Source organism: Herpailurus yagouaroundi, unplaced genomic scaffold (assembly GCF_014898765.1).
Source record: "Herpailurus yagouaroundi ecotype Mexico unplaced genomic scaffold, PumYag 181, whole genome shotgun sequence".
Classification (NCBI taxonomy): Eukaryota; Metazoa; Chordata; class Mammalia; order Carnivora; family Felidae; genus Herpailurus; species Herpailurus yagouaroundi.
Window position 1 is genome coordinate 4,362,501 of NW_024412412.1, and position 23,949 is coordinate 4,386,449.

At 42.0% G+C, this 23,949-nt stretch overlaps 1 long non-coding RNA gene across 1 annotated transcript; it reads left to right on the forward strand.

The window, feature by feature from the left end:
* The first annotated feature begins 1,397 nt into the window (after positions 1 to 1,397).
* On the forward strand, positions 1,398 to 16,439 carry LOC121039946 (uncharacterized). The gene is made up of 3 exons (XR_005795055.1): positions 1,398 to 1,448; positions 11,489 to 11,582; positions 16,131 to 16,439. It is a non-coding gene; the product is annotated as an uncharacterized LOC121039946 (long non-coding RNA).
* Positions 16,440 to 23,949: the final 7,510 nt, after the last annotated feature.

Below are 23,949 nucleotides of genomic sequence, written 5' to 3' on the forward strand. Positions count from 1 at the left end.
TTATGCTGCTGCAGGTAAGCATTATTCCGATTTCCAAGGGTCTCTGCTGACAACAATAACTTTAAATTGTTTCAACAATCCAGACTCTGAGTTAAAAGTATCGATCCTTCTGAGATATTGTGAGGTTATGTAATGGGCATCCCTTTCCTCACGTCTTTTGCCTGTAGAAACAGGTCAGGCCTGGGGTCAGTGAATGTGATCGCCCCGATTCACTGAGCAAAGCAGGTGAGAAGGAGCCGGGAAGGGTCAAAGCGAATGCTGAGGTTTTGGAGTTTCCAGCCAATTTCATAGTCCTGGGTGCTTGAAAGCCTTCCCACAAAACACAGGAAAACATCTACTCTCTTACCTTTACTCGTATGTTACCGCAGAAGAAGAGTTTTGCTTTTGGTGTTTTTTTTTTTTTTTAATCAATATTCATCTCTAGTTTATTACTGCTTTGCTGAAGTTAAAACTTAACTTTGGTGCAACTGAATGATCTATGGTGACACCAATCACCCAGTGATCCCGACATGCCGCCTGATCTCAGGAGGTACAAATCTATCCCACTGTTAGAATGGACAATGCAGATACCAGCGCCCTGAGAAGATGGGGCTAACGAGGCCTGCTGTTGGGCACTGAATGTTTGTGGCCCTCTCCCCAGTTCATACGCTAAAGCCCCCAAACCTAGTACAGCTACGTTTGGAGATAGGCCCCTAAGAAAGTACTTAGGGCTACTTCAGGTTAAATGAGGTTCTAAGGGTGGGCCCTGATCTCATAGGATTAGTGTCCTTTTAAAAGGGAACCAGAGCCTGCTTGTTAGCTCACACTTTCTCTCTCTCTCTCTCTCTCCCTGCAGGTGCTCACAGGAAAGGCTACGTCCGCGAGCTAAGAGTCCTCACCAACAGGGGAAACCAGGCCATGATCTGGGGACTTCCAGCTTCCAGAACTATGAGAAAATAACTTTTTTATATCATTTAAGCTGCCCAGTCTACAGCCCAAATACACTAACACCCTTGGGGTCAGTTGGCAAGGCAGCCAATGGGAATGGCGAGTTGCCAAAACTCTATTCCTTTACTCTGGTGCTAATATCTACCTTGCCGGTAAATATTCAAATTGCAAGGCATTTGGATGGTGAAAATATTACTTCAAATTCAGAAGTAGAAATGCATAATCATTAAAAATATAAACACCGTGTTAGTTTATAATATTGCCTTGCAAAATTTCCAACCTAAGAATTTCTTTTGAAATTAGGCTTTTCAATGAGCATCATTCAGGAGTCCATCTTTGACCATGTATAAATCAAAGTGCTGTGCTATTTTCAGATGAATATGCTACCATGGAAACATATGTGAGGTCACCACAAGAGCTCCATTGCTATGCAATATATGGAATGTGGGTTTGCATTTCTTGAGTGATAGGTAATAATGTCAAGCTTTGAATGGAAAGAGATAATGTTGTACACATAAAATGTGAGTAGCAGGTATTCATGGTTAATTATCTCATTTTTATTTACTGATTCCTAACTTTCTGAATGGAGAAAATATCTGGGCATATGGCTATTGAGCTAATGCCATTAAAACACTAATGTAATATTGATTTAATGCAGGTTTCTCAGAGGTTAAATATCCATTGGCTTCTGCATAAACAGCGTGAAACAGAACAAAATGCAAAATGCTACTTGATAAGAATCTTAATGTCTAATTACTTAAATCCAGAGACTTTGGAAGAAGCATATGCAAATTTATTAACTAGTTGTGGCAAAATGCCTTTAAAGCCACCTACACAAACACGACACCTCTGCATCTTTTATCTGTCGGTACTGGATTTCCATTTCTCAGTTCCAAATGTGGCAGGCTTTTCCTCCCTTTGTTCCAATGAATCCAGAACTTTGATATTTCGCGTCTTGACATTTGGCCCACTGAGAGAATGTACAAAACCTCAAGACATCCACAGTCATCACTTCAGGAGCTGTGTGTATGGGCATATGCCTAAAAATGTTGTACTAGTCGCTGTCTTAATTATCACACAGAAAAGTCTTACAACACAAAAGGGAACCTTACATCTAGCACGTGAGAGCCCTGGGGGGTGCGGTGAAGGGCTGAATCACCTTAGAAAGCTTTGAGTCACAGTCTGCCAAGCAGGTGCTCTGGGGATTTGAGCAAGGCCCTTTGCTCTATAGGAGTTTATTCCCTGGATGAGCGTTTAGACACAAGACAAGAACATCACCACAATTGATCTCACCCGGTATCATTCGGGAATGAATAGAAATCTGAAGAATACTTATGTCATGTATATGCCCTTTCAAGTCACATTTTTGAAATATTCTCAAGACAATTTAATTTCCTTAAAAAGCAATCCCTTGCTTCTTTCTATCTTTTGTTTATGATTGCATCTGACAGACAGAAGCCTAGATATCAGATTATTATGTCACAGCTTAGTGATTTGTCAACATATATTCTTTCTTACCCTTCATGCTACCTTTAAATTGTACTATATGGAGTAGAAGCAAAATTAAAACACTGTGTACAAGAAAAGCTATAAAGACAAGCACCCCTCATGAAACAAAACAATTCAATAAAATATTTGGATGTATGTGTAGGGGAGCATGTATCTCTGTGTGTGTGTACATCTATTCATGGATATGTCTACATACACTCAACCAGCAGAGAGCTGGGACAGGAAGAAATAGAAAGACACAGTGAGACCATTTTCTTTTTCCTGAATGCTAAAAAAAGCATATTAACACAGATGTTACCTAGACTTAGTGTGATGGTTATTTCACAATATATACAAATATGAAATCATTATGTTGTACACCCAAAACTAATATAATGGCATATATCAATTATATCTCAAAAAAAGCAAACAAAAATGATTCAGATTATTTCTATGCTGGAGATCGTACCAGATTTATAAAGACAAACCCAAATATGTATTTTACTGCCAAATATCTGATTTTTTTTTTCAAAACTACCTGCAATCTTCCAGGAAGATAGATGTTGCTTAGCCCATGAAAATTTAATAAATATTCTGTTATTGTGAAGAAGTGTTCATCATGTTAATTTCTGTCACTAAGAGTATTAGATCAATCTGACTGTATACACACAAAAACATGGGAAAGTGGAAGGAATCCAGGGAATTCATGGAAACTGTGATATTTGGGGTTTGAAAGTGAAGTGACATAAAAAAAAAAAGTGAAGTCAACGGGAGTGACTTTGGCAAAATGGAGGACTGGATGGCTCCAAATTCCCCTCCCCCAAGAGAGAAGAGAAGTGCACAGAAACTGAACCCACAGGGTCAGGACTCTGGAAAAGAGCCAAACCTTCACAGCAATCAGACAAATGCTGAATCAAGGATAAGAGGACTTGAAAATGGTTGAAAGCTTTGAGCCACCTTAGTTGCCCTTGCTCCACCTCCCTCCCTGGCTCCTGTGTGGGAACCTGGTCTCTGGCTTCAGAGGGAGCCATAATTCATTCTGCTTGTCTATCCTAATCAGTCTGGAAACTACCAGAACGATTGATGCAAGCCTTCCATTTCTGTTTCACCGAACACAGAACCCACTGGGGGCAGAAAATGACAGACATTGCTCAAAAACACTTGTATGGCAAAGAAAGACCCACAGCTATGTGGGGCAGAAGATAATGGTCGAGACATACGGTTGACTCAGAGGCCTGGAGGAAATTTCTCTGGGGATACTGGGACATCCAAAAGCACCCATGGGTACTGCGGGAGTTTAGAAAACCACAGATATACCCAGGGCAGGATGCGTGCTCACAAAAGACCAGAGAAGACCCTAAGCTGATCTCTAGCCTCCACACAAGTGACAAAGTCAAGCCACAAAGAGTAGAAGAATACTTTTGTCTTCTGGGTGTTTTTGTTTTGTTTTGCCTCGCTTAGCTTTTTGCTCTTGGATTGAAGGAAGTCTTTACCTTAACATTACACTAGTTGAACAAAGGGGTAAGCTTTTAGCCATCAAGAAGAGAAACATCTAGGAGGGGAGAGAATTTGATTTACAGAGTTACCAGAGAATAATATTCTAATGTCCAGTTTTCAACAACAATAACAACACAAAATTACAAAGCATACAATGAAGTAAGAAAAGACAGCCCACGCAGGAGAAAAAGAAATGAACAGAAACCATCCTTGGAGAACCCTAGACCTTGGAGTTACTAGACCAAGACTTTAAATCAACTGTTTTAAATATTTTCAAAAATTTAAAGAAAACCATAGGCAAGAAACAAAGTAAACCAGAAAAATGATGGATGAACAAAATGGGAATATCAATAAGGAGGTAAAAATCATAAAGAGGAAACTAATAGGAATTCTCGCATTACAAAATACAACAACTGGACAAATTTATAAGCAAATTTCAACAACTGATTTGATTCTGTAGAAGAAAGGATCAGTGAACTGAAAGATAAATAATCGAGCCTGAAGAGAAGAATGACAAAAGAGTGGAGGAAATGGAATGAAACCCAAGGGTTCTGTGGGTCACCGTTAAGTAGACCAACCTGTGAGAAGAGACAAAGAGGTCGAGGAACCATTTGAAAAAATAATGAATGAAAATTTCCGAACTTGATGAAGGAAATGAACGAAAATCCAAGGAGCTCAAATGAACGCCACGCAGGCTAAATCAAAAGCCACCAAGACACGTTATAGACAATGACAAAGACAGGATCTTGATTGTACACCTGGAACTCATATCACACTGTATGTTAACTAGAATTTAAATAAAAACCTAAAAACAAGGAGAGAGGATCTTGAATGCCACAAAAGTGACTCATCTCAAGGGTCCTCAGTGTTATTGCTAGCTTATTTCTCTTAATAAACCATGAGGCCAAAAGACAGTGGGATGACATAATTAAAGTGTGGAAAGGGGAAAAAGAAACCCATCAACAAAGAATTTGAAATAAAAATTGCCCTTCAGAAATTAGAGAGAAATCATAACATTCCCAAATAAGCAAAACCAAGGGACTCTATTCCCTTTAGACCAACCATACAAGAAATGTTAATATAGCCCCTTAAGTTGGAATGAAAGAATGCTAGACAGTAACTAAATACAAGAAGAATGGATGAATAAAGAACACTGGTAAAGGTAACCACCTAAGGAAATATAAAAACTAATATTATTGCATTTGGGGTTTATAACTCCTCATTTCTCCTCTGATTTATTTTTGGTTTTTTAATTTATATTATTTATATTTTTAAAAGATAATTTATTGTCAAGTTAGCTAACATACAGTGTATACAGCATGCTCTTGGCTTCGGGAGTAGATTCCCATGATTCATCGCTTACATACAAGGCCCAGTACTGATCCCAACAAGTGCCCTCCTCAGTGCCCATCACCCATTTCCCTCTCACCAACCCCCATCAACCCTCAGTTTGTACTCTGTTTTTAAGAGTCTCCTATGGTTTGCCTCCCTCTCTGTTTGAAACTATTTTTTCTCCTTCCCCTCTCCCATGGTCTTCTGTAAAATTTCTCAGGATCCACGTATGAGTGAAAACATATGGTGTCTGTCCTCTTCTCTGACTGACTTATTTCACTCAGCATAATACGCTCCAGTTCTACCATGTTGATGCAAATGGCATGATTTCATTCTTTCTCATTGCCAAGTAGTATTCCACTGTGTATATAAACCACATCTTCTTTATCCATTCATCAGTTGATGGATATTTAGGCTCTTTCCATAGTTTGGCTGTTGCTGAAAGTGCTGCTATAAACATTGGGTACAAGTGCCCCTATGCATCAGTACTCCTGTATCCCTTGGGTAAATTCCTAGCAGTGCTATATTGCTGGGTCATAGGGTAGATCTATTTTTAATTTTCTGAGGAACCTCCACACTGTTTTCCAGGGTGGCTGCACCAGTGTGCATTCCCACCAACAGTGCAAGAGGGTTCCTGTTTCTCCACATCCTCACCAGCATCTGTCCTCTGATTTAAAAGGCAAACACACAAACCAATGTATTGTTTCTATCGATATTAATGGGCATGCAATGCAGAAGGATGTAAGCAGTGAAAATAACAATATAAGGGGGAGGGATAGATATGTACAGAAACAGAGTGTTGCATAATTTTGACACTAAGTTGGTATCATTGGAACTAGGTTGATATAAGGTGACCAAGTGGACTGCTTCCCCAAGATAACCACCGATCTCACATGCATGCACGCGCGCGCACACACACACACACACACACACACACACACACACACCCCGACTACGTATGAGGAAAGGGAATAATAGAAGATAGAACAAAAAAAAAAAAAAAAGGAAAAAATTAAGACACACATAAGGAAATAGCCACATGGTATAAGTGAATTTTTGTTATCAACATTACTTTAAAATAAAACAGATTCAACTCTCCAAATAAGGCAGAGATTGACAGAGTAAGTAAAAATCTCACTTATCTATATACTGTGTGAGAGTATTTGGATGCAAAGACAAAACATTTGAAAATAAAAGGAGGGAGAAAGATATCCCATGGACACGGTCACAAAAGCAAAGAATTATATTAGCAGACAAAACAGATTTTAAGTAAAAAAGATAAATACAGACATAGGGAAAGACATAAATAGTAAAAGTTTACAAGCCACAAGAGACAAAGAAGTATATTATCTATTGTTACAAGTTGCAATCCATTAAGAATATGTAACAATTGCATGTGGCTAACAACAAAGTCCCATAATAGGCAAAGGAAAAAATCTGACCAAATTCGAGAGAGAGAGGAGGGAGGGGGAGAGAGGAGGAGATGGGGAGAGAGGGGGAGAGGGGGAGAGGGAGAGAGGGGGAGAGAGAGGGGGGGGGGAGGGGGGGAGAGAGAGAGAGTTAGTTCTACAACAGTTGGACTCATCAGAACCCACTTTCAATACAGAACAAGCAGGTCAGTGAGGAAACAGAATGTAAACAACACTGTATGCAAATTAGATGTACAGGTTTCTGGAAACATCCAACAGGCAGCAGCAAAACACGCCATGTTCTAAGTGCATACAGAGCACTCACCAGAACAGACCACATGTCATCTAGGCTGCAAAACAAGTGCTGATATACTTTTTTTTATTTGAAATCATACAGGGGCTCCCGGGGGGCTCTGTCGTTGAAGCATCCGACTTCCACCAGCCCAGGTCATGACCTCATAGTTCAAACCCCACATCCGGCTCTCTGCTGTCAGCATGGATCCTGCTTCAGATCCTCTGTTCCCCTCTCTCTCTGCCCCTCCCCACGCATGTGCACGTGCGCGCGCTCTCTCTCAACTACGTAACCACTTAAAAAAATGAACTGAAATCATGCAAAATGCCCTTTCCAACCACTGTGGAATACAACGGGAAAGTAGCAACAGACAGAAAACTGGGGGATCCATAAATAAACGGAAACTAAAGGGATACAGAATCCACCAACGGGCCAAACAATAAATCATAAGGGAAATGAGAAAATACCTCAAGATGAGTAAAAACAGAAACACAAACTTTGTGAATCAGCAAAAGCAGAGGTCAGATATGTAAACAGTCAGACACGCCCAGTAGAGATGCTCAGCAGGATTAATCACTAGGGAAGTGACTTTGTAAATCAAAGCCACAATGAGATACCTCTTCATACCTATTAAGATGGCTATAATAGAAAAGAGAAAGAGGGAGGAGAAAAAATAAAATCCTTATAGCTTGCGGGTGGGAATGTAAAATGTAGATTGCTGTGGAAACCGTGTTTCAAAGAGTGAAACAGACTTACTACAGGACTCAGATTTCACTAAAAGATACAGAGGCAAACGGACTGAAAGCAGGGACTTTAGCAGATATTTGCACACCGACATTCCTGCAGTATCATTCATGAGAGCAAAAGGGTCCAAGCAAGCCAAGTGTCCATTGATGGGTGGACAGATAAGCAGAGTGTGGTCTATACAGAGAATGGGTTATTCTTCTGCCGTAAGAAAGGATGAAGTTCTGATAGCTGCGACCACACGGATGAACTTTAAGAACATTATGCTAAGTGAGAGAAGACGGGTACAAAAAGACAAGTCCTGTATGATTCCATGTATGTGAAATCTGGAGACCAGGCAAGTTCGTAGTGACGGACAGTAGAATGCAGGCGAGCCCCTACTGGCCCTGCGAGAAGAGGAGAAAGTCTGCACCAATGGAAAAGGAAACTCTGTAACCCACTTCATATTCCAGACTTCCGTCTCTGCCTCCTTAAATTTGCACACATACAATTGAAATCACAAAGGATAAGTTCCTTTCCCATTGAATCAACAATATGTTCCAGGCACTCCAGATACTGCTATCAGAAACGGTACCTACTCTGAGCTCATTTTCATTTACTAACTTACTGAGTCTAATGACACCTAATAGTTTTAATCCACAGACTATAAAATGCACTGTTTATCATTTACATTTTTATATACAAAGAAGATGTATTACTGTATTTTGTTGGAGGTATTTACACAGAGGATCTCTAATGGATTTAAATGAACTTATTACTGCCCTAACTCCTTAGGCCTGTTATAAACTTCCTAAATGCCTAACGAGGAATTCGGTTTGAATATAGTCTATAAATTCTAGGAAATCGAACACACACACACGCACACGTATTGCACTAACATTTTAGTAAGATTGTGCATTAAAACAGATCAATTTCGACTGTGAGCACATAAGGAGCAATCAGTACCTATGTCATTAATGATGGACTTTACATTGATATGGGAGTATCTTAACTCGTTTCCTAATATAACTTTGGCACATGTAAGATTTCTACAGCCCATTGATCAGTTTGCCCAAATAAACTGGCCCCTGAAGTCATATCACCGGCGTGAAGTTTGAACTGAGGAATCGTGAGTTGACGAGGGGTGAGTATATGTGGGGATCTGGGACTTCTGGAGGCATGCACCTTCCCCTGGGTGCGGTGCCCCACCGTCCCCGTCCGTGGGTAACCAGCCTCCGTTTTTCTTACCCTCTGTATCTTCAGTATTGATTGAGACCATATGAAATGTCTACCCCTCTCCTTCAGCCCTGATTTTGATTCTCTGCTGTTTCAATGCACCGTATCAATGCGGTTGGGAAATAGGAGGAAATAGAGAGTTATGGTTAAAGCACTTCCTAAAAATGTCATTGTGCAGCAGCTTAAGGTGAAACGCTGAACAACTTCAAACTCTTTCCCTCCACAACTCTTCCCATTTCCCTGGTGCTACTAACTCACTTAAAGCAGCATGATTATCAGCTGCTTCCATGGAGAACTAAGGGTGTTGACAGTCCGAAGTCCCTAGCATGAGGTCATCTGACTAGAACCCTGACGAGCATGTGGCTTGAACCCCAGTAGTGACGAGCAGGATCTGTGGCCTCTAAGTGGCCACAATCTTCATAGAGAAAAGAGATGATCACATGTGTTTAAGCATCTTCCCGTTGTAAAGGTATGATAGCTAGGAGAGCTTGAATATATTGTAAAGGAAATATTCATGCCTAGAAACAAGTGAAGGATGGATTTCTCAAACGTAATCACCTGTTTGTCAAATTTACGAAACAGGTTTCTGATTCCAATGACTTCAGGGATATATTCTGTATATGTGAAATATATTTATATATATTTTAATTTATATTCATCAGTGTATTTATAATATATTAAAATATAATTGAAATACATATAAATTATATTCTACAATATATTATAGTTATGGATTCAACTATATAGTTAACATGATTAGCTCTAGTTAATAGGTGTTCTTTCCATGATTCACAACACATGCTTTCCGTGGTTCTACATTAGAAAAACCTGTTTAACTGAGGGCCGATGGGGGTGGGTGATGGGTACTGAGGAGGGCACCTTTTGGGAGGAGCACTGGGTGTTGTATGGAAACCAATTTGACAATAAATTTCATATATTGAAAAAGATAAAATTAATTGATACTAAAAAAAAGGAAAAAAAGAAAAACCTGTTTAACTTTCTTTAAGCCAGCATTCACCAAATTCACTAACCAGATGCCTCTTTTCTTAGTATTTATTATTACGTTCGGGGCAAGATTTTCAGACAGGATGGAGGCATGATTTTTATGTTACGTATGGAGCAGAGAATAAAATAAAAATGGCATTCGTCGCTTAGGGAGGATGATGCGTTTTGACAAAGACGACCCTGGGTGTAAAGTCGACAAAAACTATAATATTTTAAGAAAGCATTTTGGAAATATCTCATTTACAATTGGCTTTAAAATAATATGGGCAGAACCCTGAGGGTATTTAGGTCTGACCCGGCATCACGAGGATCTGGGGATTCTATTTTCTATCACGGTTATGATTCAGAAGAAGAACCAGAAGACAAGATTGAAATGCCAGTTGATAAGATGCTAAAAAGAAAAAAAGCAAAGTCAAGCCCACAGTTGCTATCTTGTTCACAGATGGAGGGATGTTGGGGGACAGGACTGCTGGAAGACATCTGTTCTGTACTCTCGGCTCCTTCCCGGCTCCAGCCTCCACCCTCACTTGCCACTAAGGTCCATTCGCAACCAGAGAAAACCAGTCCCAAGCTTCCCACTGCCCCAGGCATTGTCAGATTGAGGGTTCGCATACGGTTTACACTAAGGATAAGCCACCGGCTTGGGCTCTCTCTGTAACCTGCCCGTGTGATGTTTCCATACTGCCACGATGGTTCCCACAAGGTACAAGAGGTTTAACAAAGCCTGGCATCAGAATGTTACCCACAGCAGCCTCCATTCCCTTTACGTTGCTCGTGTTCACGCCCTCTGCGCACAAGTACATCCCGCAGACGCCATTCTTCCTGTGCTAACGTTGGCACAGAGTTGCCTGGACAGCTGACCATTTGGTGCCTTTTCATATTCGCATTCTTTAGGTATCAGTTCAGCTTGTGTGTGTGTGTGTGTGTGTGTGTGTGTGTGTGTGTGAGACTATGAGGTCCCCTTCATAAAATCATGTACCTCCAATTTTATTGTCAGCCACCAGGGTCTCTGGAGTCCTGCCACATTTATTGATGTCTTGGGAACAAGTGCCTGTTCCTAACCTATCCCACTATGTCGTGTGTCAAACAATAGCCAAAGTATGGAAAGAGCCCAAATGTCCATCGATGGATGAATGGATAAAGAAGATATGGTCTGTATATACGATGGAGTATTACTCGGCAATTGGAAAAAATGAAATCTTGCCATTTGCAACTATGTGGATGGAACTGGAGGGTATTATGCTAAGTGAAAGGAGTCAATCAGAGAAACACAAAAATCATGACTTCCCTTATATGAGGACTTGAAGAGACAAAAGAGATGAACATAAGGGAAGGGAAACAAAAATATAAAAACAGGGAGGGGGACAAAACAGTAGAGACTCATAAATATGGAGAACAAACTGAGAGTTGCTGGAGGGATTGTGGGGGGGGGGGATGGGCTAAATGAGTCAGGGGCATTAAGGAATCTACTCCTGAAATCATTGTTTCACTATATGCTAACTAATTTGGATGTAAATTTTTAAAAAATGAAATTAAAAGAAAAACAAAGAATCATGTTGATGGCATTTGCTCATTTCAGGTCACCACCCACAGGCTGGCCCCACCATTGACGCTTTACTCTGGAGTTGAGGGATGTAACCCCTCCAAGTGAATCACCACAAACCAAAAAACCAGTAAGTTGCTATCAAGGAGAAGGGCTTGTGTGTGGTGGGTTTCCACTCAAGAACACGTGCATGTCACTGGGGATGGGGTAAACCAACATTTTTGCCTCGGACATAAAAAAAGATCAAACCTAGGAGGGGTGCCTGGATGGCTCAGTCGGTTGAGCATCCAACTTTGGCTCAGGTCATGATCTCACGATTCGTGAATTCGAGCCCCGTGTTGGACTCTGTGCTGACAGCTCAGAGCCTGGAGCCTTCATCGGACTCTGTGTCTCCCTGTCTCTTTGCCCCTCCTCTGCTCACGCTCTATCTCTCTCTCTCTCAAACGTAAACATTACAATTTTTTTTTTTAATTAAAAAAAGAAAATCAAACCTAGGGGGCACCTGGGTGGCTCCGTCGGTGAAGCATTCAACTTTGGCTCAGGTCATGATCTCATGGTGAGTTCAAGCCCTGCATTGGGCTCTCTGGTGTCAGCAGAGAGCCTGCTTGGGATCCTCTCTCTCTCTCTACCTCTCTCTCTGTCCTTCCCCACTCTCTATTTCTCTTTCAAAAATAAATAAACATTAAAAAAAAAAACCTAACTTAAAACTTGGTTAATGCTCACCACAATTTCAATTTGTTCCTGGAATATTTCAGAACAGTAATTGCAATTCTCCCCTGGAGAGTAAACATTATCTATGGAGCTTTAAAATATACTGATAAACCTCATCATCATCCCTCAGAGAATCTGATATAATTGTCAGTTGAATTCGAGTGTCCTATGGGCACCTGAATTTGCATAATATCTCCAGGAAATTCTAAGTTGTGGTCAAAGTTGAGAAGTCCTGCATTAGAATCTCGCGAATCTGGGGGCTACTCAGAGCTTTGCCACCACAGCTCAAGCACAGGGACCCTTAGTGCCTCTGACTCACTGTGTCCAGCTGCCGGTTCCAGGGGCTGGGGGTGGGGAGCTTGTCCCCCCTTTGAGGGGGCAAACCTCCCTGCTACCGATTCTCCCTCATGTCGTAAACACCTTGCAGTGTGAATCAGCCTTTTACCTTTTACACGCAGACGCTCAGCCACCTTTTCCGGTTTGGTAACAGCAGGAAATCAAAACCAAGTATTGGTCAGACTTACCTGGAAAGGCAGCGCCGTGGACTTCCGGCCTCTGGTCTGAGAGATGAGGGGCTTGCAAATCCCCAGGGTCACCCTCGCAAGAAGAAAACAGCCGCACGCACTGAGCATCTACAGTCCTTCCTGGACTCCCCCAAAGACACAAGGTCACGGGACAAACCACCACCAAGCCAACAGGAGGCACAGGCGAGTGCGTAGACTCAGGCCTAGCTGGAGAGGAAGCTGCCGCTGGGGCTCGTTGGGAACACTGAAGGCGTGGGGGGTGGTTGCTGGAGCCTGAACCTGGGCTGGATTGGGGGATCAGGACTCTGCCCCGGCCCCCTGAACCCCCACCTCCTGCCTTGCCTGGATTTTCTGCCAGGAGCCCCATCAAGTGCTCAGATCAGAGAATCACCCCCTCGCGCCTCCAGCAGGGGGAGGGGAAAGTAACCCTTGTGAAATAAGCCCAGAGAGCTGTTACCAACAAAGGCCTTGCCCTCGAAGGAGGCTATTGGGCACACCTGTTTGAGGGAGACTTCGGGGCCCGGGGGGCAGGGAAGCAGCCCCTCCCCTGCAGCTGGGCATCTTCCTGTGGCCTGCCCCTCCCTGACTGGGTGGAAAGCTGAGAAGCACCTGTGAAGGTCTCCGTCTGGAGACGGGGGCCCAGAGAAAGTGGGGGGGGGGACTCGAGGCAGGACTACAGAATGACATCACCCCGGAGGACATCTAGCCTTAGCCAGCTACAGCTCTAACAAACCTCAACACCTGCCAACCCCTATGCTTGACCCCAATGACCTCATTCACCTTTAATTGTCTCTTTAGAGGCCCCGTCCCAAATCCGGTCCCATTCTGAGGTCCCGGGAGTTAGGGCTTCAACGTATGAGTATGATGCTTCTCAAGCTGAAAAGCAGAGAGAAACAAGAATGGAGGAAATGAAAAGAAAAGTTATGAACGGAACAGGATATTTAAGAACGGTGAAATCACCCAAGAGCTAACAAATGCATGTGGGAAGACAAAAAGGAAAAGAAGTGGAGAAAGGAACAGAAGAAATATTTCAAGGGATTAGTGACAGACACCGAATCCCAGATCCAGAAACCTAAGAAAACTACACAGGATAAATGCCAAAATGCCACATTGAGGCCTAGCAATTCTGCAGAAAAATGAAACTTAGGTTGAAAATCTTGAAGGAAGACAAAGAAACCCCTTACTGGTAGAGTACCAAGCGTATGAATTATCAGGGACTTTTCTTCAGAAACCAATAAGCAGGAAGAAAGTGTAAAAAGAAAAACAAAAACAAAACGACTAGCCTAGAATTAAGACTGTATCCAGGGAAATTGTCTTTCAAAAGTCAAACAGAAATAAAGACTTCCTCAGGCAAACCCAAAATGAGATAATTTGTTGCCAGTAGGACCGACTTCAAATTATTTTAAAAGAATTTCTTTTTTTTTTTTTTAATTTTTTTCAACGTTTATTTATTTTTGGGACAGAGAGAGACAGAGCATGAACGGGGGAGGGGCAGAGAGAGAGGGAGACACAGAATCGGAAACAGGCTCCAGGCTCTGAGCCATCAGCCCAGAACCTGACGCGGGGTTCGAAATCACGGACCGCGAGATCGTGACCTGGCTGAAGTCGGACACTTAACCGACTGCGCCACCCAGGCGCCCCAATTTTAAAAGAATTTCTTTGGAAAGAAGGATAATGACGGGGCGCCTGGGTGGCGCAGTCGGTTAAGCGTCCGACTTCGGCTCAGGTTACGATCTCGCGGTCCGTGAGTTCCAGCCCGGTCCGTGAGTTTGAGCCCCGCGTCGTGCTCTGGGTTGATGGCTCAGAGCCTGGAGCCTGCTTCCGATTCTGTGTCTCCCTCTCTCTCTGCCCCTCCCCCGTTCATGCTCTGTCTCCCTCTGTCTCAAAAATAAATAAACGTTAAAAAAAAAAAAAAAGGATAAGGACATAGGTCAGACACTCAAATCTTAGCTATATAGAAGTGCATAAAGAAAGAAAGAGTGCGAGAGAAAGCGTAAATGAAGGGAAAGTAATCTTTTATCGATTTGGTTCTTAATTGATACAACAGATAATTTGTCATAACAAAAGCAACGATGTATTTAGTAATTCTAGCTTACGGATTACTGAAAAGAATGGCAGCAATGTTATAAGGGACAGAGGCAGGAATGAAGGACACCTGGTACACCCACAGCACCTCTGAGGTGGTACAGTTTTATTTGACAGTAGATGTGAAATACTTATAAATGCATATTGCAAACCCGTGCCAAGAGGGAAATGTTTAGCACTGAATGTGCATAGTAGAAAAGAATAAAGATTGCAAATCAATAATCTAAGTTTCCACATTAGGAAACTAGAAAATAAAGAACATGCTAAACCCAAAATAAACACGAGAAAAGAAAGGATACAGTATAACAGAAATCAGTAAAATTGAAGACGGGCTATCAGTAAAGATCAACAAAGCTAAAAGATTTTTCCTTGAAAAGATCAATGATATTGATAGACATCTAGTCAAGCTAATGAAGAAACAAAACAGCAAAGATGTAAATTAACAATATCAGACACGAAAGAGGGCCCACCACTACTGATCCCATGAATGTTAAAAGGATAATAAAGGAAAATATGAATAACTCTATGTCCAGAAATTTGAGAACTTAGAAACAGTGGACCCGTTCCTCGAAAGAAACTGAAATTTACATAAGAAGCATTACAGGGGCACCTGGGTGGCTCAGTTGGTTGAGCATCCGACTTCAACTCAGAGCATGGTCTCATGGTTCATGAGTTCGAGCCCCGCTTTGGGCTCTATGCTGACAGCTGGGAGCCTGGAGCCTGCTTCAGATTCTGTGTCTCCCTCTCTCTGCCTTTCCCCACCCATGCTCTGTCTCTCTCTCTCTCTGTCTCTCCAAAATAAATAAACATTAAACAGTTTTAAAAAAAAGAAACATTAGACAACTTGTGTTTTTTTAAAGTTTATTTATTTGTTTAATTAATCTCTACCTGCAATGTGAGGCTCGAACTCATAACCCCAAGATCAAGCTTCGCATGCCACTCTGACTGAGCCAGCCAGGCACACCATCAATAAATAGACAATTTGAGGGGCGCCTGGGTGGCTCAGTCGGTTAAGCGTCCGACTTCAGCTCAGGTCATGATCTCGCGGTCCGTGAGTTCCAGCCCTGTGTTGGTCTCTGGGCTGAGGGCTCAGAGCCTGGAGCCTGTTTCAGATTCTGTGTCTCCCTCTCTCTCTGCCCCTCCCTCATTCATGCTCTGTCTTCTTTGTCTCAAAAATAAATAAACGTTAAAAAAATTTAAAAAAATAGACAATTTGAAAAGGCATATTTCTGTTACAGAAAGGGAAGAGAGAGTGAATAACCTTCCAAAACAGAGAGCACAGGCCCAGAAGCTTTCAGTGTGAATTCCATCAAGCATTTAGGGAAGAAATGATACCAATTCTCTACAATCTCTTCCAGAAAACAGAAGCAGAAAAAATACGTCCTAACTCATTCTGCAAAGTCAGCATTACCATAATACTAAAACTGGACAAAGATATTATAAGAAAGAAAAATGAGAGACCAAAATCTGTCCTGAACAGAGATGCAGACTCTCAGTGAAATATCAGCAAATCAAAATCGACGTGTAAAAAGAAGTATAAATCACAACTGAGTGAGACTGACACCAGGTGTGCAGGGCTAGATCAACATTCTGAAATGAAGGCCTGTCCCATGACATCAACAGGCTGAAACAGAAAAATCATATGACCATTTTAGCCAATGCAGAAAAAACATTTTACAAAATTCAATACTCACGATTAAAAAAAAAGAAATCCCTTGGGGCGCCTGGGTGGCGCAGTCGGTTAAGCGTCCGACTTCAGCCAGGTCACGATCTCGCGGTCCGTGAGTTCGAGCCCCGCGTCAGGCTCTGGGCTGATGGCTCAGAGCCTGGAGCCTGTTTCCGATTCTGTGTCTCCCTCTCTCTCTGCTCCTCCCCCGTTCATGCTCTGTCTCTCTCTGTCCCCAAAATAAATAAAATGTTGAAAAAAAAAAAGTGGTTAAGATAGCAGGCACCCTGGGGCGCCTGGGTGGCACAGTCGGTTCAGCGTCTGACTTCAGCCAGGTCACCATCTCGCGGTCCGTGAGTTCGAGCCCCGCGTCGGGCTCTGGGCTGATGGCTCAGAGCCTGGAGCCTGTTTCCGATTCTGTGTCTCCCTCTCTCTCTGCCCCTCCCCCGTTCATGCTCTGTCTCTCTCTGCCCCCAAAATAAATAAACGTTGAAAAAAAAAATTAAAAAAAAAAAAATCCCAGAAAATTAGCAGTAGAGGAGCATCTTCTCCAGTTGACAGAAAACAACTATGAAACACCTACAGTTAATATTTTCCTTAATGGTAAGAAGCTAGAGGCTTTCCCCCTAAGATTGGAAACATCATACTGTAATTCCCGTAGAATTTAATTACACAAGAAAAAGAAATAAATTTTTTTTATTTTATTATTTTAGACTATATATATATATATATATGACAAGACAAAAGAAATATGTTCTTTTTCACAGATAATATGGTGGTCTATGAGAAAATCTCAAAAAAAAAAAAAGTAAATAAAACCTTCTTGGAACAAATAAATGGTTAATGCAAGGTTACAGGATACTAGATTCGTCAATTAATGTTTATATACCAGTAAGGAGCAATTGCAATTTGAAATTAAAAACACAATATCACTTATATAGCACAAAATAAATGAAATAATTTAGTACAAAATCTAAAAAAAAAAAAATCTTTAAAAAATTGCCCCAAATTAAGGCAATGAAAATTGTAAAACTCTCATGCAATGAACATGTTAATAAATGGAGAGATAGTGCATAACAATGTGTAGGAAGAGTCAATATGGTCAAGATGTCAGTTTTCCCCATGTTCATCCATAGATTGAATGCAGTCCGAAACAAAATCCCAATAGTTGTTTTGTGGATATCAATAAACTAATTCTTATTTATTTATTTATTTATTTATGGAAGGGCAAAGGCTTAATAGTCAACACAATGGGGAGGCAGAAGGACAAAGTCAGGGGACTGGCAATGTTTCAAGAGTTACTCTACACTTAGAATAAGTAAGAAAGTGTGGTGTTGGGGCACTAAGTAGGAAAATTGATGAAGGGAACAGGATAGAGCCTCTCCAGATTCCCCAGGTTAATAATCAAGACCAATCTTGCTTTCCTGACTGATCTTTAATCATTCCTAGGACTTCCTGATAGTTCTCTAGTTCCATCCTATTCAACAACTTTTTTTTATTATTTTGTAACATTAGATGGAAAAAAAAGGGAAAGAGAAAAAAAATCACCAAAAACTCACTGTGCAGAAGCACTTGTCATTAAAATATGTTAAACATCATTTTACATATTTATCCATATATCTTGATAGGTAGATTAATGAATAGACAAAAAATAAGATTTTAAGATATCAAATATTGTATCTGTCTTTCTCTGTATGACTTATTTCACTTAGCATAACACCCTCCAGTTCAGATACCATATGTTTTCACTCTTATGTGGATCCTGAGAAACTTAACAGAAGACCATGGGGGAGGGGAAGGACAAAAAAAAAAAAAGTTAGAGAGGGAGGGAGCCAAACCATCAGAGACTCTTAAAAACTGAGAATAAACTGAGGGTTGATGGGGGGTGGGTGATGGGCATTGAGGAGGGCACCTGTTGGGAAGAGCACTGGGTGTTGTATGCAAACCAATATGACAGTAAATCTCATATAAAAAATGTAACACATGTAAATAAAATAATAAAAGTTTTATCTTTAGTGAAAAAAATTAAATATTTAAAAATTTTTAATTTTTAATTTTTAGCAAAATATATTGAATTTATATTAGGGATAGGGATGTAGTAAAAAGAATGAATTGTAAGTGTCAGACAAAATTTGTTAAAAATAAGAGAAACTATGATATGGTACCTCTGATTTCAAAAATTATGAAAAATATTAAGGTTGTAATCAGTACGATTTTTGAAGCCAACATTTCACCATTAGACCATATGATTTTCTCCTTGCTCTGAACAGTGAGGAAATTAGTACTTAGGCTCTCCTCTCTTCCCTCACTCCTTACCGTGATTCTGTACCCCACCTCCGTAGGAAATTGGATGTTTAGTGTTCTTTCCATTTACAGATACAAACTATTTCAGGAAAGCTTTTTTTTTTTTTTATCTCCAACCTTTTTTTCCCCCCTGTTCCATTGTTCTATTCTGTTTTTGAGAACATTAAGAATTAGACCTCCTTTGTCCTCCAAAGATATCACTGCTTTAAAACCCATTATTACCCACGACCAGTCACCTATGTTCCATGGAATTAGTGTAGTTTTCTGTTGTATATCCACTCCGTTTTTTCTGTTTTTCTAATGCAGTTTTCATTTCCGTAACTGTAAGATTGTGCTTCAGTTTGACGGAGGGCAAACAATTGGTACACAGTTCATAACTGCGACTGAGGATTTTTACAAACAATTCTTCATGAATTATCTACTAGTCATTGACACAAAAGAGTATCTCCCTTAGTATTTGGTATTCAAGAAATTGGTAAGGTTTATAGCAAAACCCATGAGTAAGAGACTGATGTCTTCAATTTTTACATATCTTCCCTTCACATTCCTGGGCCCATAGAAACTTCCCTAAGCTTGAAGGCCATGGTGTAAAAACTCTATGTCAGGCAATTCTCACTCTCCAGAAGTGTCACGTGGAAATTCAAGATGATCAGCACAAATTTCTTTCATGGTCCATCCATATCCTAAAGACAACTCTTAACTAAAGATCACCTTTAGGACGCTGGTCCTTATTTTTAAGTAAATATATTTTATTCTGCCTGAGGTTTGACGATTTAGCTACGAAGTCTCAAGTTCTCTCTTTTATTTTGACTCACATTTACAATATTAGGATATATATATATATATATATATATATATCATAGTTGATTGGAAGTCAGAGCTATTCCATTTCATCACTGGAGATAATGTCTTTTTTTTCTCTTTTCTTATTTTGTTCTTCTCAATGTAGAAAATGGAGAATGAAGTAACAACACAAATAAAACAAAATAAAAATGTGTGTCTTCCATTTTTAAAAAAGGCCCTATGACATTACTTCTACCGTCATTATTTTGGTCGCAATCGATCTACAGGTGAGTTACTGCAATCGCTCTCTAACGGGACCCCGTGCGAAAATTCTTTACTCCCTTCTGGTTCGGACTATACAAACTGCCAATTTAATTTTCATTAATATCACATAGTGTAAAGGTCAGTGGGGGCTATAACATTTATTCATCCATCCAACAAATATTTATTGAGAAGCTATTGAAATTACTTCCCAAAATAGCTGAGAGTAAAACTAAAAACTCTTTATGTTTATGGGGCAATAGAGAAATAGAGACAGACAATAAAAAGTAAACAAATAGATATATAAGTTACAGTAGCAATAAATGCTAGGAAGACCAATTTTTAAACAAAATGATAGGAGTGCTTTTTCGGAGAGCATTTTCACAGATTTATCAAGAAAGATGGTGTTTGAACAGGAACAAAAATATATTGAAGAGCTGAGGGATATTAATATCCAAGGAGAGCATTTCAGGCAGAGAGTGGAGATCGTCCAACAGGCAGGCCTAGCTGGGAGCACCGTGGAAGATGTGAGGAATAGCAAGGAAGCTCTCTTGGCTGGAAAGCTGAGGCAAGAGCCAGAGGGGCAGGAGATGAGGTCAGAGAGAGGGTCGGGGGCAGGATTCTGCAGAACCTTCTGGGGCCTCCTAAGGACAGACAGTGCATACATCCATCAGCATGCGCGCAACAACAGCCTCAGGACTCTGGGGTTAGCAAAAGGGCTGAGAAGTGCAGAGAGAACCCTCATGCATCCACCGGCTCCTTTTGCCATTGGGTGCCCTGAAGCCCAAAGAGACGACCTCTTTCCCAAGGTCCAGCTGCCATTCCGCACGATCCACAGGTCTACCTGAGGGGGTCCTCTGCCTGGGGCAGGAGTCTTCATCACTAAGGGTGAGGATCAGAGCATTTGGCTGTTGTGTGGAAAGAGCCAGGGAAGGTATCCCTGGGGTCGGTGTGTCCACCTTGTCATCTAGCACTGTGTGTCCCTGAGACAAAGTCTACACCACGGACGCTATTCTTCCTCCCCAAAGCACCCTAGGGCAATGGGGTGGGATGAACCCCGGGCCTGCAGGCAGTCAGATCTGGGCCACCTCCTCCTTCTTCCCTCCCACTAATGAGCTGCATGGCATCAGGCAAATAAGTGAAGTCCTTTGGGTCTCAGTTTCCTCATCTACACAACGGAAATGACCTCGCTCTCTCAGAGGGGTGTCAAATGGTATAAAAAAGGCAATTATGGAGGCAAGTGTTACGTTAAGATGGGGAGTACAGAGATAGAGACTGCAGAGACGAGCTGAAGAGTTGCCAAAGCCCAGATTTGGTCGCTTCGTGGGCTCTGGTCCAGTTAAAGGGGCCCGGGGGAGGCCTTGAATCCCACCCACATCACTGGTGGGGAGGTGGTTCACTCTACCCAACCCATATGTCTCGGCTTTCGACAAGTCAGATGCCCATGAGCTGTACAAGTGGAGATGTCTGGTGGACAAAGGGACGGGGACTCGAGATGTAACATTCGGGAGTGTTCCATGTGAAAATGGTATGTAAAGCCTAAGAACCACTATGGGCTCAAAGTGCAGGAGCACAGAGGGAGAAGAGAAAAGAGCACCAAGAAATGAGCCCTAGGGCGATTCAGGGTTTAGGGAACAGGAAGAGATGCGGGGTGTAATCAAGGATGTTGAGGAGTGGGCAGTGAGGTGGGAGCAAAACCACGAGCGTGTATGGTCCCAGGAGCCAACTTAAAAATGTGTTTCAAAGAAAAAGCAGGTGGTTACCTGTGTCAAATGGTGACAGGCAGAGTAAAACTGTGTAGTCATGAATACAAAACGAAAGCAACCAACACCGTTGTGTATTTTTTCTCCAACCGTTTCCAGGTATTTTGATGGCACCAGAATCGGCAAAAACAGATGTAGTTTAGGGATTATGGACTGAAGACAAAGAAGTTGGAAGTGTGTAAACAGGGAGGAACCATATGAATGAGAGACCAGGGTATGAAAGCTGGATCTGGGGGGAGTGAGTGTTGAGCTGGGTAGGGGATAGAGGGAGCTTGATCGCGCAATGGATCAGAAGACTTGGTGACAGCAAATATTTGCTCAAAGTGGCATCTTTGAAGAAGGGGTATCAGAGGAAGGAGGTTGTGGTCAGAGAAGGTCATCCTCTCAGTCGGGGGAAGGACCGTTGCGGAGCTCTGACAGTATTGTTCAAAGGACCGGTGGGAAAGGACCACCAGCGTGTCTGGGGAGACCATCCATCAGCGAATGGAAAGCCCGTGTGAGACAGTGTGTGGCTGCTGAATTCACCAAGAGTGACAACATCCCGGCCACACTCAGAGCCAGAAGCCAGATTCTCAATAGGCGAAGCAGGGGGTGACCATGGAATACAGGAGTAGTTGCACTTCAGAGGGAAAGTGTTTGCAGGCAAGAGTGGGGATGGTGGTCCATCTGCAAGCCGGAGTGAGGATTAGGGGCAAAACTTACGGGGCCTCTGAGATCAGGGGCATAAGAAGTGTGGGAAGAGAGAAAAATCAGACACCTCCCTGGGGATGCGGCGTCTTCATGGGAAACGCATTTTAGAGCGAAAGCATGGAAGGGCATGGGGACATGGTAAGACTGAGGCTGGACTCTCGGGAGGGGTCATGACCCACAGCACAGGTGTCGTCTCAAAGGCTTTGAATCTGTCCTGCAGGTGCTGGTGGAGACAGGTGGACACGTGTGGGCAGGTGAGCCAAGGTCAACTTGAGAATGGGGTGTGAGGGCGGGAGCCTGGGGGTATGGTTGGGGGCAAAACTGGAAATGGGCCTGTTGATTAGGTGCAGAGAGATGACAGTGTGGGAACCAGGACCGTGGCTACAGAGGAAGGGTCAGCGAGGGTTCATGGGAGGGGATAGGAATTGCAGCTGGAGAAGGGAAGAGGGGGAGGAAGGGTTCAGGGGCATGGACTGTCAGTGGAAAGGGACAGGGCTGACCCAAGGGTCCTGACACTGCAAGACTGAAAAAGAGCCTGGAAAGCCACCGGGAGGGATTGGGGTTCATAGCTCAGCGTTGGAAAGGGGGTGTCAGGTAAGGGTGTTTCTTACCTGTGCAACAGCCCCCGATGCGTAAATGTGCAGCATTAGCCCGGCTCTCCCAGCACTCCAAGCGATGAGGGGGACAGAGAGGCTACGTTCTGAGATGTACCAGCAAAGAGAGCTTTAGGCTACATTCGCAAGTGTGTGTACCTCCTGAAATAACCTGTTTTGAATTCCCACTTTTTAAACCTACTTTCTAACCTCTCCCAAGTATTCCTGATGGGGAAGGGGCAGGGGAAGAGATGGGAAATGGGACAGGAGGAAGAACTAGAGGCAAATCATTTTAATTTCTTACACTATGTGAGCCAGAGAGGAAAAGACACTTTTCGTGCTTAGATAGCTTTCTCTGTTCAAATGTCTGCAAATCAAGTGAACCGGGGAAACTGCAGACCTCACTTCAGGGACCTGAAGAAAAACAAAAACCAAACCAAACCAAACCAAACCAAAACAAAACAAAACAAACAAACAAACAAAAAAAACCCTCGAGCTAAGTCAGAACAATTGGGACTAAAATGAGCCAAAATATTTACATTTAAAAATAAGGTTCCAAACTCCAAGTTCTAAGTACTATCTTCTAAATGCATTTTGCACATTTATGCAATGCTGAAAAGGGCAAAGTTACTGTAAATTTAATCCAAACTATTTTTCATTGTAAATGCTTAAAAAATGCCATGCTCTCCCATAAAGCCTATCAGATCTGAGGAGATATTTTGAGATTGGGCTCAAAAATGAAACAGCAATTTAGCCCAGTGGAATTTATTTTACAAAAAGCATCTCAAGTTGCAAAAGAGTTACCAATGGACTATTAGCAAAGGATTGAGCCAGCAGTCGGTAAAAGCCATCAAGAGTGATTCTTATTAGCATAGACATTGTGTTTGGGGTGGGTACCTCTTTTTTGATACTTAACTCTTTACATAACCAAAATTAGGAAAGACTTCAGTGTCACCTAATCTTTTTTTTTTTTTTAATTTTTTTCAATGTTTATTTATTTTTGGGACAGAGAGAGACAGAGCATGAACGGGGGAGGGGCAGAGAGAGAGGGAGACACAGAATCGGAAACAGGCTCCAGGCTCTGAACCATCAGCCCAGAGCCCGACGCGGGGCTCGA